At 46.6% G+C, this 16,418-nt stretch overlaps 2 non-coding genes across 2 annotated transcripts; both read left to right on the plus strand.

Moving 5' to 3' along the window:
- The first annotated feature begins 15,822 nt into the window (after positions 1–15,822).
- Positions 15,823–15,894, plus strand: Trnag-ucc. The gene has a single exon. It is a non-coding gene; the product is annotated as a tRNA-Gly (tRNA).
- An 80-nt stretch (positions 15,895–15,974) lies between these two features.
- Trnag-ucc lies at positions 15,975–16,046 on the plus strand. Its single transcript has one exon. It is a non-coding gene; the product is annotated as a tRNA-Gly (tRNA).
- Positions 16,047–16,418: the final 372 nt, after the last annotated feature.

Here is a 16,418-nt window from a genome sequence, read left to right on the forward strand (position 1 = left end):
GTTTTGGGATCCGTCGGCGAATCGGCGACCGGAGTAATCTAAAGCAAAGATGGCCGCTCTTCACTTATTTTCAATACGACTCCAGATCTAATCCTCTTAAAAAATCTAATCGTCGTCGTATATCAATATTGAATCTACGTAAACGTATTTATTTGGCGAGATTTATCTAGAAAGTCGTAGTATTTTAAATTAAATTAATTCCCCCGAGCGTGTCGCAACGGAACTTCGCGAATAGCGTAGGAAATAAAAGTTCCTCGCGGACGGTACACGCCATCTCCATTAGCTAATCACTATTACGAGTCCGAGTTATCCGGCACGGTCCGCGAGTTGGTCAACACTGGCGCGAACGCGCGCGGAACCATCGGCGGAATAGAAAGAGCTCGGAGGGGTACGCGGCGGAACGCCGAAAGTTTACATACGAATGTCTGATTTCGTGCGTACGCCCCCGCGACGAGTAGACGGAGGCGCCGAATGCGCGCACGACTGAATGTGACGTGCTATCGCGCCACTTGCCATGCTAATTATCTCTGCCAATTACGCGAACGGCCGGCGGGCGGAGGTGAGGGAGCTGCCTAATGGCGCCGACCCCAAATCCTCTTGACGAGCGTCGATCTTGTTTCTGATTGCGCCGGGCACAAAGACATCGCGCCCCGAAGATGGCAATTTATACCGGGCGTCAGCAATCCGGCATAAAATATTGTACATGATCTTCGCGCGACATGATCACGGTTGCGTGTCTTTGCGAGCCGTAAGACAATAGGTTTGTTCTTTTTAGTTTTATTTATAGCTTTTAGCAATATGAAAAGTACACGACGCGACTAATTGATGAAGAACGAATCAGATCGGCTTGCATTTCTCCCGAAATAACGACGGCACGGTCGTTGATCCCTCTGGTTTCTTTTTTCATCTCAGCTCTGCAATCGTGCGTCGAACCCTCGTATCGTCGAACAGTTCATAACTGAGTTCTCAGACAAAATGATAATTTGACGCAGCGTGTGACACGACAACGATTGAGAGAGAGAGAGAAAGAGAGAGATCTCTTCTTTCTCCTTGGATCGTTCCACTACCAGGTGTCGGATCTTTTTGCGGCTCTCGTACGTTACATCGATGGCACTCGACGTTACATCGCGGAAGATATGTGGCTAACGCGGCGTTATCGTTTCTCCCTTTTTTTCCCTTTTCTTTTTTTCGCGGTCGCTCGCCGTTACTCACCGGGCGACAATGAGAAAGAGATAATGGTTAGAGAGGAGAGAAAGGGGCCTTTTCGCCGCAGGACCTAATTGTGGTCGATGTCACGACAAATATCGCTTCTCTCGCCCCTGCCGTCGTGCGTCACCGCGCGGCGTCGCGCTAGTTTGCCGATACTTCCTATGCTAATTGCGCCCAATTAGCATAGCGATGACATAACGCTGCCGGAACACCGTGAGTCTCGGGGACGTTTCGCGTCCGTTTCCTCGTAAATTCGTCGATAGAGTTTTCCCCTCGCCCGCCCTCGGCAGAAGCCGCGCGTCACGTACGACCCGACGCACACGTGTTCGCACGACATCTCTCTCTCTCTCACCTCTCTGCGTTCGGTGGCGTGTGCGCGTCCGAATGCAAAACGCGCGTACTCGTCGCGCCACGTCGACCAGAACCATTCGGACATGGGATTAACATAAAAGGAAGAGTCAATATCATAAACAATCTTTGTTACAATGGACTGAGCGGTCGACGATAAATTCGTCGATATGAGACCAGTGGAGGGGTCGAAGGGGAGAACGAGGGAGCGAGAGAATAGAGAGAGAGAAAGAGAGAGGGACAATCGCAACGAGAGCGCTGATTGGCCGCGCTCCGAAGAGGAAGATCGCGTCGAGAGAACGAGAGAAGTGGAGGGAAAAAGACGGAAAGAAAAAGAGAGACACGACTTTTCGTCGATATCATAAACCACCATTCGGGGGTTGGAACTTCCCTCCGGGCGACAGTGACACGACGGGTTCGGCCGGCTCGTAAATTCGTCGATATGCAAAGCAGCTTCTCTCTTCTCCGTCGCTTCCTCTCCTCCACCTCTTCCTCGACGCCGCAACCGGGCTGTTTGCCTCCTCTTTTATCCCATTCTCTCTGTATCTCTCCGCACCTTAGGCTCGATGGCGAATAAATTCGCGAGCAAACGGCGACGAGGCTACCCCAATTTTCAGGACTAGTTGTGCGGCTGGGGTTAACTCTTTTCTCCGGGGTCGGGGGTCACGCGATCGCGGCCGTGGATCGTTTGCGTGGTTTCTTCAACGTTCTCGCTCAGTGTATCTTTTCTCAGGTAGAGACGCGCTAGATATCACCGTCGCCGGTGGCACGATCTCGTTCATTTGCATGGGAATGGTGAGAATGGCACACAAAGGTAGTCACTAAAAAGAAATCTCGTTCGGGGAATATGGAGCGCTTCTCGACTTATCCATTGACTCATTCAGCGCGAAATTAAATTAATTTAGAACGTCCGAATCCCTATCTTTCCTCTTCTTCCTTAATGACTCCTTTCTCTCGTGTTCCAAGTGCTGGAACACCTATTCTCACATTCGCGCGATGTCGCTACGGAGCACCGCGTGTTAACTAAATTCCAAACTCGGCGCGCTGATATTTAAAGCGAGCGAAATTCCGAAACTACTTCGTAGAAAGAATTATTATAAATTGGCGTGCGATACGCGTCGCGCTCACCGGTACCAGGGGGAGGAGAAGGAAAGAGAGAGAGAGAGAGAGAGAGAGAGAGGAGTGGGTTAAATTATGCGTTTCACTCACCGTACCATTATACCATCAATAACGTGCCAAGTGTATGCGCTGCATTGATAACAAGCTGAGGTAATGGTGGAGATAGTTGTATCCTTAAATAAACTCAACTACCTGAAGGTGAGATCCTGAAACACGCACACCAGACCGCGCGTGTCGACGATCGCGGCTGTCCATTTTATCATGCGGTTTTACAACGCCCATATTTATCATGCACTCCAATATTGTTGTAACAGCGTAACACGAGATCGCGCGTGCATTAACGTGAGAGGATAAATAAATAACGCGGAAGCAAATGGAACGTTCTCGCGCGCGCATAGACCGCCTGTCTCGTCGAGGCCGGGCCGGGAAAAAGAAGGCGACTCTCTCCTCTGTCCGGCGCGTCGCCGGACAGTAAAATCGCCTTATTACGATCGTCGTTAGCATTATCTCCGCGTCACAGCAACGGGCGACCGTTGTTACGCGCGATCGGCGCGCATTCGCTAATTCAGCCGCGAAAATCGCGAGCAGAATTCCCTCGCGCGGCCGGTTTTAAGGGATCCTGCGAAATAAGTCGACGCGCGTCGCTGTCATCTAAAGATGTGGAAGAAGGTGGGACACACAGAGAAATTGCGAAAAGTATAGAAGATGTAAGCATCGCAAAAGAGGACTGAGAAACATTCAGAAATTGTATAAAATTAAGAAAGCATATAAATTGTAAATACACGGAAAGAAGGAATTAGCTGTCCACATAATACCATTGAAATTTATTTACCGGAAATTTGGATCCCACAGTTAAAAACTAGATACAGAGATAAAAAGAATTAGCTAAACTGAATAAATTTCAGTTACATTATATGGACAGTTAATTTTTACCTATGGGAGTTAATTATTTTTCTATGTAATACATAGCTACTACGTATTATGTGTAACGTTGAATATTCTGTAAACATGATTATTCGGACATGATTGCATTTATATTTGAGCAACTGGGAATTTCGTCGCGGACGTGTTTGCGATAGTCTTAAGCATTATCGCCTTTACTTAGCGCCACATTTAACGCTAAGTACGACCGCTTAATTCCGGGTATTATTTGTCCAGAGTAAAGATCGCCAACGGCTTTAAACGTCAGCACTCGAGATGGGGATCGAACGAGCGCGTTTAGCGCCGATTGTGCGCCAAGAATACAGAGCGAAGCCCCCGCGGTCCTATTTAGTGCGCGCGCGAAGGTTGACTTTAAGTGTCCCTCTCGTTAACGATTCGCGAGAAGCGCGTCGTATAAAGCACTCTCTTTCCTCCCCTCCGCTCCCCATCGCCCAAGGCGGAGTATCGGTTTTCCGGCGCGGCGAGCAACCGCCCGGAGGAGCGCATTTGTATTTCGCCTTTACGCCGTGATTATGGCCGAGTTAAAGTTTAAACTGGCGTATCGTTCAGGATAATGTGGGATAAAATCGCGCCGAACGATCACCCGGTAGCCGCGTAGACGTTGAGCGGAAAACGAGCGGCGGGAGGGGGCGGGAGACAAGAGCGGGGGGATCGCAGAAAGACCCCGCGATATTACGCGAACTTTACGATCCAGAACTTAGTTTGCATATCAATGGGACATATATATTCGCTTCGCAGAGTCCCGTGTCCGGGAAGCATTTTTCGAAAAAGCTAGAGCGCGGTCGCCGCCTCCCCGCTCGCGGAAATTGGGACGCGCCCGCTCTCGCGAGAGTCCGACTTTCGCGTATGTGTACTTTATTGATAACGCTTATCGCAACCCCTCTGCTTCCCTCGCCCCGACGGAATAAAGTCCCCGTACGAGTGCTCCGAGAAAAGGTAGCTGCCGTTTTCTTCGTTCCGGCAGATTTTATCGCGCATAGTGCTCCGAGATGGCATACTTGAAATTTCCGTCGGGGAAAGGAATCGATATCGTGCGCGCGGACGAGAAACGCGTATAACGGGGTACGAGATTAACTTATTTAGATACGCGGTATAACGTTCAGTGCAATCTCGGAGAAGTGAATTTTCGTCTTAAACGGCTGCGGTTAGACGACCGCTCTCGATCAATATTTAAATATTCTCTAACGTCTCTATTTTTTACATCGTAAGGCCAACGTTTTTTCATCACTTCTCATAATGTATCCTCGTGATCATTTTATCTATCGCAGCAAAGTAATGCATTTTTTTTTCATGGATATAAGGGAGCTCATAAAATATTCTTCGAGGCAGAGGTATGTCGCAGGAAACCGCGGAAAAACATGACATAAATCTAAGTTTAGGAAAACGTGGCAGCTTTGATAACGGAGAATTTTCCTTCCTTCTTTACTCCCCTCCTCCTTCTGCCGCCACTTCCCGCTCGACGATAAACTTTGCCGAGAGAAGAACGACATCGAGTGGCACTCTCGATCCCCTTCGCGTCGATAGAATATTTTATTTAATGAAGACCTAATATAAATATCGAAGATTAATCGACGCGTAATGCGCTCGTTCCCGGATGATAAACTATCCGGTCGGGCCGATAACAGCGGAGTCACTGTCCATCAATATTACGCGCTTGCCCTACCCCGCCCGCCGACCCTCTCGAAGTCGAACTCACTTTATTCCGACGAGAAAAGTGAGTTACCCACTTTTCCTCGTCTTCGGGCATCTCGTTTCATCCGAAGTGGAAAATCCCTTCCAAATATAATTATGTCGAGTGACCTTGTTACGGCTCCGCCTATCATCCTTCAAAGTCGTTATAAACCCTCATAAATTATAACCAAGTTCCACGCCACCGGAGATCTCTGTCAGATCGTGCCGCCGTCGTGCGTTTACCGATCGCAGTGGCTCGTGATTTCATATTCAGAATTATGATAACGAGATCCGAAATCATTCGCGTCACGTTTCCAACATTTCCGCGAGAGACGTGGAGGAACGACAAAAAATCATTCGTTGTACTTTCATCGCGATTTAATTTTTCCGAATATCCCGAGGATGAAAGCGTCGAGTTAAAGAGTCAAATTTTAGTTCTCTTCGGAAGATCTCTGAGAAAGAGTAAAAAATCATGAAATACCAATCCTTGGCAAATAATTGGAATTACTTAAAAAGAGAAACTCGAGGACTAAAATTGGGTTCAATTGGGTTCATTGGGACCGTGATAGTAAAACGAGGCGGTTAATCTAACCCCATCATTTTGGCCTCTTTCGCTGTCGGCAATAGATTTAGTAACGATAAACCGGATCACGACGTTCCATATACGTAATATCGCGACGAACGCTTATCGCGAGAGCCGTACGTTGCTGCTCATGCTATTGGAAAATCCGCCATCTAACGTGGAAGTGCCTCTCCTCCGAGTCAAGTCGTGCGTCACGCATCAACGGAATTCCGGAAAAGCGACGAGGACAGAGCGACCGAAAGCATCGGGTCGAGGGGCGGCAAAGGGAGAAAGGAAAAGGAGAATAAAGCTGCATGGTTCATAAACAATTCCATATGGTCTCGAGCGCTCGCCGAGCGGCACTTACGACCGCGATCGCGCTTCTTCCTAGCTTCCTCGATATCGTCTCTACTTTACTTTCACCATTTCCGGGCCTCGCCTCGCAGCGTTTATGCCTCCGTACCTACCATCGGGTTATACTTTCGAGATTGTTATATACGCCCGTCGACGATTACGCCACCCTCCGCCGCTCGGGCTCGAACGAGGGATCGGTGGCGGTAGTGCAAAGCTGTGCGCACGGAGAAAACAGAATGAGTGAGAGAGAGAGAGAGAGAGAGAGAGAGAGAGAAAGAGAACTCCATAACCGTAACGTGGCCCAGAAGGTCGAGCTTCAGTTCGAACGAGCACAAATCTCCCGTAATGACAGATAGACGCCGGAGCGACCCCTCGTCCAACCGCTCGACCATGCCAGCCACCGCGAGAAAATGTCAAGGGGTTGGAAAAGCGTTGCGAAAGAATTCCTTCTCCTCGTCCCTCTGTGTACAGAGGTTTTCATGTAGACGGATAGGCGCGTCGAAAGCCTTCCGTTGTTGACGACGACCGGGCTTTATGGTCGGTGTAGCAATCAGCGGTGCTTGAGCGCCGATACCGTATCTTGTAAGTAATAAGAACATATAGTATCAACGTATATGTTTCCTTCGAGATAAAAGGAATCATAAATAAAATATTGAATTTCAGACACATTTATTGCAATAAAACATTGTTTCGTAGCCGAAGCATCTGCTGTCGGATTTTGCGATTTACGTTGTATTACGATATGATTGTTATTGTAATTTAATCAATTGTTTTGTTTATTAAACGAGATGGAAAATTGTTACGAACGATACAAATAATTTCTCACAAGCTAATACCGAGACTCGAATACCATACGGAACGCGCGATGAAAAATTGTTGTCATTTTGTAAATCGTTGCAAAAAGAGCGAAGGGTTTGAAAATAATAAAACAACCGTGGGGTACGGAATGTCGGTAGAGGCTGATACGTCCCTCTATACGCGAAATCGAGCGAATCGGAGAGCGGCAATGACGGCGACGACGGCGATTTTATAGCTGAGTTTTTCTTCCCTCCGGGCAGATTGACCATTTGACCATTAATTCCAATCACACAGGCCGGTGACTTTTAATTACCAATGAAATTCCCAGAGCATCGCCTGATGAGGAAAAAATTACCCGCTCCACGCTGGCGCGAACCCTGCCTTCAGGGGGATCGACATCCTTTTTCTCTTTCTCTCTTTCTCTCTCTCTTTCCCATTCTCTCCTCTCTTCTTTCTCCCTTTGCACTCCGCTTTTTTCCGAACGTTTTCGGTCCCGGTGGGTGATCGGGAACTAAATAGCCCGTTGTCGTCGTCGTGTAGACGAGGCACCGTTCTACTGCCGGTCCGGAACCGCGCGGCCTGCCGGGCGTTCGGTCCGGAAATGAGCAAAGCGAAAAAACATGTTTGAACGCCGGGCCAAAGTGTCGTCGAGACCTTGTGTCGGATGAGCAATTGAATAAAGTGGAGGCGTCAATATGTGACGACACTCGGATACGGCGAGGGCGAGAAGGACGAGTAGTCGGCCACCCCTCCGCGCCACCCTACAGATAATCGCGCGTCGATCGGATCGATCTCCGGCACTACTTCGTTCCTACTGTTCGCAAGACCTTTCACTCTGCCGAAACGCTGGGAAACGCGACGAGAAACCCGCGCTTTTGTACTGTCGACAAAACTCGATGCAACGTTTGTGACGCAAACATGTTTTCTCCCATTACCACTTTTCTCGAAATCGCGTCGCGTAAATACTGTCACGCGGTTGCTTTAACCACTCAGTCTGAGAGGAAACAAAATTATTCGACGCATAAATTCTTACAGCTTCATATTGAACGCGCTTATTAGGACGAAACGAGTTCTGACTGCAACCGCGTTAAACCGCTGATTTCGCGGGGCGGGGTGTGACTCCGGTTTCCGGCATCATCGCTTCTGAAAATACGACGACGTCGCGTACGAGCAGCCGCTGCATCTCTTGCAATATGGACCTGCCAGGGACAACCGTTAGACCTCAAGGTTCATTATAATTACGTCGGGCTTAATCAGGATGCAGCGGAACCCGTTCTCGTTGTCGTAAGATCGTTAAGAGAGTATGCTAAGAAGATAACGTATGTATGGAAATGGTCGCGCGCACGCTCCATTCCGCGAGTCTCATCTGATAACCGCGTGACGCTTCAATTTTTCTCCACGCGAATTCGCAGTACCATCGTTGATTTCGCGAATGATCCCCGGGCACGGACGATACACGAAGCACTTCGAACGACTCGACATATACGTAAATGCGCAAGAATACACGAGACGATACACGTCATGCGGGCAATTCACGTCCGTAGGATCTCTCGAAGCCTGAACACGATCGCATCAAAGGTAAATCTTCGAAAATCGTCGCGATAAAATCCGGCCCCTCGCTCAGCCGTCGTTGTCGCGAGGACAGAAGCGGTCGGGCCCTCGACGTTATTTCAATAAAGCAAATGGAATAGGCTGCACGGAGGTGGTATATTTTCCCATAGAATGGAAAGGAGGAGACAAAGCTGCGCGGGGAGAGAGAGGGAAGGAGGGAGAGAGACCAGCTACGGCGGGCTATGATGGAGCCGTCAGTACATCGTGATCCACGCATCATCAACATTGACGACCTCCGTCCGCTTTTTGGCCCCGACGGAGCCCCCTCTTCTCAGGGCCATTGCGCCAGTTTACGAGCCTGCAGGGAGACCCGCCGCCTTCCTCTCTCCATCTCTCTCTCCCTGTCTACCTCTCTCTTTGTTTTCTCTGTCCGTGCATCGCGGCACGATAGCTACTGCCGATCGACGAACGCGTTTTCCGTAACCCGTGACGTCACCGTCTAATTCACCCTTCACGCCTTGTTAGACCGCGGTAACGTACCGTTTTACGATTTCGTCGCGAGCTCCCGTTCACGCCGCGTCGCCTGCGAATTGGCAATTGTTAATTGGCATTCTTGCAGAAGAGAGGGATAAAAGGGCGCCCACACTTCGCGCTCGACGGGATAGGCGTCCTTCGAAGATTTACAACCGGTACAGTCGGCACAGTAAAGGCTGCAACACTTCTCCGATGAGTTTCGCAATGCACTTCGTATCCAATAAGAAAATGTATTTTATGAGAATTACTGAAAAACGAATTCTCCTATAGAACATCGAAAGCGTTGCAAAGCTCGTCGAAAAAAATGTTTTGCGACGTTTTATTATACTGAGTGTATGACCGCGCGCGCACGCGACCTACGTCGGATTCTATATTTTGACTCGGGTATTCTCTTATTCTCGCTAATTTCGTCAAACGTCTTGTATAACAAATGATTTGACATACCTAGAAATATGACTAAATAGAAAGATGAATAATATTCTCTATTATTCATTCTTATTAATTATTTTGTATTTGCCTATTAAACGTAAATTGTGACCGATAAAAGTCACTATCGATGCTATGTATCAATCATGATGAAAAATGATACTATAATCAATTCAAGTTTCATAGTAAATGTCTTACGTCGCGCGGTAAAGTTGCATGAAACGTTAACCGTGGCGAGCCAGCAATGTGCAACAATGTGCTCGGTTCCGCGCGGCGTTAATCGTCGGGTGAAAGTACGTCACCTGGTAATGCGCAAGGTGATGCGAACATTATATGAAAATGAAGGTGTGCTCGCACGCGTTTGCAAGACGAGGCAACCCGACGCGTTCATTAAAGCGTAAGTACACTGTGCGAGCGCGATATGCGGGTCGTTCTTAAATTAATAATTCATCGACAATTAACCCTTCGCAGGTGGTCAGAATAAAATGCAAGGCGGCATATGTTTGTCCTGATGAATCATAGTAGGAATTAGCATAACTAACCCGCCACGAGATCATTAGCATATTCGTGTCGATAGGCGTGCACCGGGATCTCGCATGTTTGCCGCTCGTCGTGTACTCCCGACAGCGCTCGAAAGTTATCACACGAGGAAGAGTCTTTTTCTCGCATCGTCGCGCCGTGCATTGCCTTCCGGCTTGCATGCAATTTTCAGAGATATACGTACGCGTTGCACATCGTATCGTGAAACTCGTCTTATGCTTCTCCAATGTGAGACGTGATGACGTCCGACAACATACGTCAAAAGAAAATACGGCTCGTAAATCAATTAGTTATTCCATCTGACGTGAAAGAAAGAAAAGAAAGGAAGATGTAAAGGAGTACTTGAATATGTAAGTGAACATTAGATTCAGCCAATGATGATTTAAAAAAACATGAATATGACGTTAACAAGTTAACTTTTTTCGTTTCATGTTCGGAAAAAAAGTAACACACCAGAATGAAAAATGAGATTAGCGTCGTTTTAAACGCGTCCTGGACAACGTGCTTTTTATTCCTTTTCATTTCGCTTCATGACGGATTATTTTTTTTTCCGACCACGCGAGCTTTTTTTAAACAAAAATCTCCGGGTCACCGTGATTGCGAATCAAACGCTTCCCTGCCGATGGCGAACGACCGTGCCGCATCGAAACACCGTCAAAGTAGTAAATCGACGGTACCCGTCGAATCGAGCCGGAAAATATTTAATTACTAAATCCGGAATAGCAGCACGTTGGCACGTCGCTCCACCCGCTCGTGCGGATCCCGCGGGGCATATTCACCGCATCGAGCTTCAATCGCCCTCCGCGAATCGTACCCCTATTTCGGTAATATTTATAGAACGTATGCAGATATCGTAATAAGGTAAATCGATTGCGATTGTGGGTGATGGTGTGTGCGCGTGTACGAATTACCTCATTGCTATACAATACCGCGAATGAGAGAAGCGCGTGAACTAACACAAGCGGGAATAAGCTCCCCTTATAATGGGGGCCTTTCATGTTGTTTGTAGAACGTTTGTACTTAATATTTATAGTAACTCGAGCGCAGAGAAAGAGAGAGAGAAATTTTGGCAATTCGGTAAAGGAGGGCTAATCAATGCAGCACTGGCGGATTCCTGCACATTCGCGAACTTAATGTCGCTCATGATTGGTGAAAACGGCACGAGCCGCGTGTGATAGAAACGACGCGATTGCAGGCTGCAGAAACAGAATACGCTCGCAGGCTGAACGTGCCTGCATTTCGGAGAAGCCGCGCCGTAGAGAGTGCATGCGTAATTAATGAAACCAATAAAGCCGTTCGCACCCGTGGAAATTCGTTAAATTTAATTGGACGCGAGTAATCCCACGGTCGAACGAGGAGGCCGCCGGGTGACGGGCGGGCGGCGAGGGAGACCAGGTGGATTCTAAAACGCTACAGGGGAGAAATGTTCGAATCCGCGATACGATAGCGGTTCGATGGTGAACGAGGATCGTGCGTGAAATCCGAGGATCGTTAAAAACGGCGAGACCCTCGACGCTATCATCCTCTCTCCAGGAATTAAAACGACGGAAAACTGCGGACGTTCTCGCGCGGAAGTCGCGAGTTAATCTTATCGGCGAGCGACTCCACGTGCAAATAAAGACGATACGATCATTGCCGAGAACGGATTTCTGAAACTCGCGTTTCCCCGCGAACTACAGCAACGCAGCTATAATTTCGCGAACGGAAGTCTACCGTATAACGCGCCTTCGTTCTTAATATCGAATAAATAATAACACAATTTGAAGAAAACATTCGGAAAAATACCCCGAGAACTTCACTCGACGATACTTTTTGATTTCGCAACGAAACGAACCGAGTTATACTCGAGTTCGATTGCAGGCAGAATGCGTCATTCTACGGCCATCTGTTAGAGAACGCAGGAACTCGCTGGTCCTGGACGCTCACCGACGATATCGCCGGTGCATGAGCGATCGCGCATTTCGGGCGATAATAACCGCTAACGCGACGCATGAATATTAATGTGTGTTAATGCGACACGGTCATTGGCGGCGCGAAGACCGTGCGATCACCGTACGCCGCGTACGCGTATGACCGGCCGCGCGAATTTTTCACTCGGCCGCCCTCTAAGTGCGACACCACGCCGATCGAGGATGCAATATATCGCTATTAATCCGGCTGACGAGTAACAACGTTTCGCGCCAGTCGCATTTACAGGAGCCGCCGCCACGATTCTACGTTCTACCGGCAGTCGTTGTTGGGAATTCGGTCGACACTGAAATATCGCATTTCCAACTAAATCTGGCCGAATCTAATTTTACGGGACCCATGTGCATTAGCGGATTAATGCACCTCCATTTCTGGCGGACCAAGTGATGAGCTGTATTTGCATGGCATTATACTTGCGTTCCCTATCCGCTCCCCCCCGTGCCTCTCTCTCTCTCTCTCATCGTCCTACCGCTCTCTCGTTCCGCCCCTTCAATCCTGTCTCTAATTATACGTGTAGCACCACTATCGGTCCTCTTGCACAGGTGATAATCATATTACTATCCTATCAACGTTATTGCCATTCCTGAACGCATACCACGATCGCACTATTTGAAGTGCTTGGACTAGCGCGAATCGATCGGTCGCTAAGAGGACCCCCGAGTGTGTGCCCTCTCGCAGTTCATTCGGCAGTTACGAGAGGGAGAACGAGAGACTGGAGCGGGAGATTAGACAATGGCTTTGTATTTCTCGATTGACAATTAGCGAGGAATCTAATGGAACGGTGTTATACCGCGAAAGTACGTAACATACATATTCTACGCGCCGTGATGAAGAGCGATGTTATATGAGAAACATTGTGTGCTATGATAACAAGTATTCACGATCCGAAAATGATAATTTGATTATTATTTTATGTTTTAACATTATTTAACAATTATTCTAAATGAAGATTATAAAGGTCTTAAAAATTCATTATTATTATTATCACGTTGGTTATTGCTTCACTTGAACTGATATGATAATTCTCCCGACTTATATTCTCCTAGCTTATCCATTTCCGTCGCAGAAATCTTCGCTGTTACGATATATCCGTAATACACAAATACATTTCAAAAAGAACGCAAACAAGACTTGAATAAATAACAATCGAAATGGGCAACGACCGGTATTCGATAACTTCCACGGAAGTTGTCGAAAGTGGGACGCGAAGTTATCAGGGAATACTGCAAGCAACGAAGAAAAGCGAGTTTCGTACAAGCTTGGAGTAACATATATCGTCCACTTTCAGATAGGAAATAAATTTGCGGGAAGAGATAAAGGCGATATTAAGTTTCCGATTCCGTGAAGCCAATAATACCTACGTAAAATTAGATAATATTCTATAATTTCGATATAAATAGCAAACGTTAACGTATGATATGTGAACGCGAAAGTATCAGAGAACACCGATTATCTTGAATCTTAAATTCGATCAATAAACTCTACTCAACGTCATTATTTTTTCCTTACTAGGTAATTAAAAAGTCTTACTATCAGAGAGAAGGAAATCTCGATAAAAATATAGTTTTACTACTCGATAGCAGATTTATCAGAAGATCCGGCGTGAAACGAAGCGACGAATAGGAAGGACACTTTCCACACAGTGAATACGCGGAACGTATCTGTCCTTATCAAGCGTATACGATGCTTCGCCATCTGTAACGTCATAGCGCGACCGTCGGATCTCGATGGAATATCGGCGCCGACGGCAATTTTAAGAAACGAAAGAGCGCGCGGCGATCCTCGGTGTCGGCAATTAGAGGAAACAAGTGAGCGAAAGAAATCGCCGTGCTCTGTAATTCTCTGTACAAACACTCGGCACCGACGGCGTCTGTCTTTATGCGTCCCTCGCTACGTATGAGCACATGTATACACGCGATATGCAAATCCGCGGATAATGCGCATCGCGGCTGATCGCTCCGCCCGGTGGTGGTCGTAATTCGCGGGCGCGCAGGTCGGGCATTTCTCTAATGAGATTTTTTATAATTAAAGGATAAGAGGACACACCAACACACCGCGCGGCGTATCGTGACGCTCCTTTGTTCTTATCGGCGCGCGCGAGACTACTCGCCTCTCAAAAAGTAAACTCTACGTCACTTGATAACAACGAACACATTGTGAGAAATAATAACGACGATGCGACATATCTAATTATAAGTTTCAATCCTCTTTTCGCACGGTCCTGAAAAGTCAAAAGATTTCTCGATTTCTTTTAACGACATAAGTCGGGTGATTAATCGCAGACTTTACCTTATCTAGCCGGTTTATCTGTCCGGCAGGCACACGCATCTTGTTTCCTGTTTCTATTATAGCCGTTTGGCTGTGTAGAGGAAAAATATTTCGTCCGAATGTTCCGGTCTACAATGTGCTAAGTCGATGGACTGATGAAGAATATTTGCGTTACGTATTCAAGTATTCGAGCTTCTGGATATAACTTGCGGTAAAACGCGGGCATAAAATTTTCGTGAGTTGTTCGTAATATTAAATCCGCGACAAATTAATCAGGCAAGTAACCAGAGCGCAGCTAATGCGGGCTGAGCGCCAAATGCTGTTTCTAACGTAATCGAATTTGCATTGTGTCTCTCGCCGAGAGTAGCGAATATATCTCCGCGTGTCGGTGCCGAATAGCTGACCGTGCTAATCAAATAATTCACTTTCGTATCCTGATATTACGCTCGCGCCACGTCCGCCATATAGAAGCAAATAAACGAAAATAGCCTCGAGGCGGAACTACGAATATTCTACGAATGCGATGCCGAAGATAATTCTCTTGGCGTATATCGTGCGATCAAACGTTCGACATAATATCCGCGAAAGAAACGACATCAAGTCTACTTGAGTTTTTCAAATCAGCAAACGTACGCTTTTATTTTTAGCGAAATCATATCTCCAACGATACGAAATAGTCTTCATTTGGGGAAAAAACTACTGCATGTTTTCAGACGTGTGTCATTTACGAGGAACACATTTACATGATACCTAGAAATTTCTTCGTTCACGAACCGACTTTATCGCCGAATTTAAATAGCTTCCGGAAATGGCATTGTCAAAGAGGGACGAGTTTTAATTGCAAGCCGCTTCACAAACCACGAACGAGAGCAGATGCTGAGTACCAGCCGAGCGTGCACAATACCTTCCCGAGGTTATTGATTGCATCTAAAGTTTTTTAATTTTTCCCGATAAAGGTTGCACCGGCAGCTTTGGGAGCGCATCGCATCCCATCGTTTCGCGGATAATACCGCTTAATTGGCGGGCGCATCATTTCGGGCAGGTAATGCTGCTTAATTGGCGAGCGGAAAACAATGCGCCGCGCAGCGTGTACGTTCATTATCCGTCGCGCTATTCTATGCGCGGTTATATCGCGCATGAAAAACCGCTCGCGGAAACGGCGTATATCCGCGCAAACGGCTGGACGGCGATTAATACGCCGCAGACTGAGTAGCACGTCGATTAGCAGTGATTCGCGGCGACGCGAATTATTATCTATCTGTGTCATCAGTGATTATCAATTAATTCGCCTGCTGAGAGGTGAACAGCAGATAGGCAACTTCACGAACGGATGATTATTTAAATAAAGTGAAAGTTTATTACTCACTTATTTAATTTTATTCCTACTCATATAAATAACGATATTCTGCACGGAAAAGCATAAAGAAGAATACATAGATCTAAGGAGACGGAAAAAGATATATATGTAGTTATTATTTGGCTATAATATATACGGCCCTTCATATGCTTATATATAGGGTCGCTTTCCACCTGCGATGGTGGTGTAATGGTCAGCATAGTTGTCTTCCAAGCAGTTGATCCGGGTTCGATTCCCGGCCATCGCAGTTTCTTTTGTTTTGATTTTCTTTCGTATCTCATTACAGCATGATAGTTACATTACTAATGAAAGTAAAGTCTAGTAACTGCGATGGTGGTGTAATGGTCAGCATAGTTGCCTTCCAAGCAGTTGATCCGGGTTCGATTCCCGGCCATCGCAGGATTGTTTTTGCCAACTGTATGTAATGTTTTCATTTTCTTTTTTATACAATTTTAAATTTTCTAACATTTTTAAATAATTTAATTAATAATTTAAAAAATATGTATTTCATCTTCTCTGATATTTCATATTATATTTAAAATCACACGAGAATCTTAGTGTATATCATTTTTTTATGTTCTAATTATAAAGGAACGCATATTATGTCAGTTTCGTTCGTGATTTCTCAAATTAATTTTTATATAACGTATTTCGAATATAATGTATTAACCCTTATCGGACGCTAGCTTTTTATGCGTGATTCTCACTAGGTTGTAGCTAATTGGATTCGGTAAATATGCGAACTTGTCACCTCCTACGTGACGTACGACC

The sequence above is a fragment of the Dinoponera quadriceps genome, unplaced genomic scaffold (genome assembly GCF_001313825.1).
Source record: "Dinoponera quadriceps isolate SergipeBrazil2010 unplaced genomic scaffold, ASM131382v1 scaffold777, whole genome shotgun sequence".
In the NCBI taxonomy this organism is placed as follows: Eukaryota; Metazoa; Arthropoda; class Insecta; order Hymenoptera; family Formicidae; genus Dinoponera; species Dinoponera quadriceps.